This window comes from Echinococcus granulosus, assembly GCF_000524195.1.
Source record: "Echinococcus granulosus chromosome Unknown EG_S00196, whole genome shotgun sequence".
In the NCBI taxonomy this organism is placed as follows: Eukaryota; Metazoa; Platyhelminthes; class Cestoda; order Cyclophyllidea; family Taeniidae; genus Echinococcus; species Echinococcus granulosus.
In genome coordinates, this window is record NW_020170576.1 from 13,247 (window position 1) to 15,665 (window position 2,419).

Consider the following 2,419-nt stretch of genomic DNA (forward strand, 5'->3'; position numbering starts at 1 on the left):
GTTCATTTTGGTTGAATGGGATTTGAAATCATTCACTAGTTCATGTAATTAACGATTTATGCCTATAATATTTGAGTTAAGTCAAGTTTGACAAATTCATCAAACGATAAACTGAAAAATTAATTGCTGTAGCATAATGCCTGCCCTGGACTTTTAGCATGTTGATCAAATTCGTTGTATCTTACTGATAGACATTTGGCCTCACTGCACACTTAAATATGGAATAAATCTCTTAACATTTACTCCAACACCTTACAAAAGTCTAATTTACCTGCTAATATCGTACCTTGCCGTAAGGGTGAGTTAAAATAGATAGCAAACGTGACTTGGTTGCTTCAGTGCTTCAGTTTCACTACGATAGGCCTGATTGAATGGCTGTATATCCTTATCGGCTCACATGAATTTAGGCAAACATCTGCCCACTCTCTTTGTCATGATATACTCCAAATTGCTCCCAAGTCGTAACTGCAAGCCAGGTGTTCAGAATTGACCACAGTGGAGACACATTTCTATTCAGTGAGCCAAGTGGAGTAGAATGTAACCACTGTTAAACTGGTTTGGAGCGCCGCATGAGAGAGTGAACGAAATTTATTACTCAATAAATGCAACAAACTGTCAAACATTTGCTCATGTAAGCCCATCGGAGTCAAGTATTAAGAGGCAACTTACTGCCCATTCATCTGCATCTCTTAGCCGAACCGAAGTATCCAACAAAAGGAGACGTAGTTGGAATGCCATCCTTAGACCAGAAATGCTTTGCACTCACAGATCGTGGTGCATTTGTAGGAGTGTTTCATTAGCACATCAGCCTATGAGCTTCCACGTTCTTAGCGTACTGAACGACTTCTTTTCCATATGGAGTAGTAAGTTATGTGGGCGATTCAACATTTCACTCACAAGCTTGTTACCATGGAGGTGAACAGGGGAAAGTAAGACAATTGTCTTAATGAATTTGTAAGTGCATTATACTTTTGACACATTTATTAGTGTCATTTAATGAGATGGTGCTAAATACACCGATATGATAGGACCTCAAATATTCTTCATCGTAGTAGCATCTCCTGAGTGAGATACCTGCAACAAATCAAAACTGTTTTTCGTATCATGCCAAAATCTATGTTGAAGCAAAGTATGCTCATCAAATAATGCAGGACATAGATAAAGATGCATTTTAAGCATTACACTAGCAGCATAAACAGCAATCACTGTTTCTTATTCTTATCGAATCATCTTTTTGACGAGCTTTCGAGTTGCCTTAAAAAAATACCAAAATGCAATTCTACTCTGATATATTGAATTTTAGGCAGTAGCAAGCGGCAACAGGAGAGGAAATTCTCGCAAACTGTTGAGCTTGCTTTTAAAAAAACTTGCCCTTGCCTAAAAGCAGCCATTGCTGCTCAAGTAACTTGCAAACATATTGTGTGGCTTATAACAAATTTCCTGATTTTCGGTACAGTTTCCACATAGTCTTAGCGCACACACTGCATGATTTAATTGAGTTTTATAATGGGTCAGCATAGTATCCGCTTGCTGAAGACCATGAATGGATTGCAGATAAAAGACGTCTGTAGATTCGCTTAAATAAGAACTTGGTATATCTTGCTGCACACAGTTTGCGGCCCACCTTATTGGCTAAGCCACCAATATCCTATGATTTGGCACATAGCTGTTCTATCGTGCGGCACCATGCCCCCATGGAAGGCTTCTTACCGCTAGTCCATGTTCACTCACCAACAGCTTCATTTACCACAAGTTGCCTTTTCATAACTAATCATCAACTTAGCATTGGCACAACGGTCCTTTGGCAGACTCACATCTGGTTGTTTACCAGCCTTGACGTAAGTGACCCGTCAGCGCAAATAAGGACCCAGATGATCATCGAATGCATCAAAGGAATAACTATGGTAAAATGTGAAAATACTACAATGCGTCCACACAAACAACTAAAATGCAGATATTTTTACTGATGCACCACTTATCCCTCTTTCTCTTCCTCCCATTTTCTCCAAAACACCACCGCCGACTTCAAATACTAGTCCATTCGAGCAAGTGGTTTCGAGGTCAAACCTTCCTAAGAACCGTCGACTATTTGCCATCTAACAGACATTTGTCAATTTCTGCAACATTGACAAAACAAATTGACAGAGACGAACCGTTGTTGTGTTCAAAGATGAACAACTCTGGAATTGCTCAGTTAGGATGGAAGATCAATGGCACTAGGCAAGCGATTTAGGTTTACACCACGGCATCATCGGTGTTTAGCAAAATGTCATGAAAATAGTTGCAAAAAAACAAATTCTTAGTGATAGAAAAACATCATACGACACGGTGACTGACAGACAAGCAAAAATACCAAAAGATGAGGCAGAAGTCCGCTGACAATTCAATCATCAAGCCGATGAACCCAGAGCGCGAATAA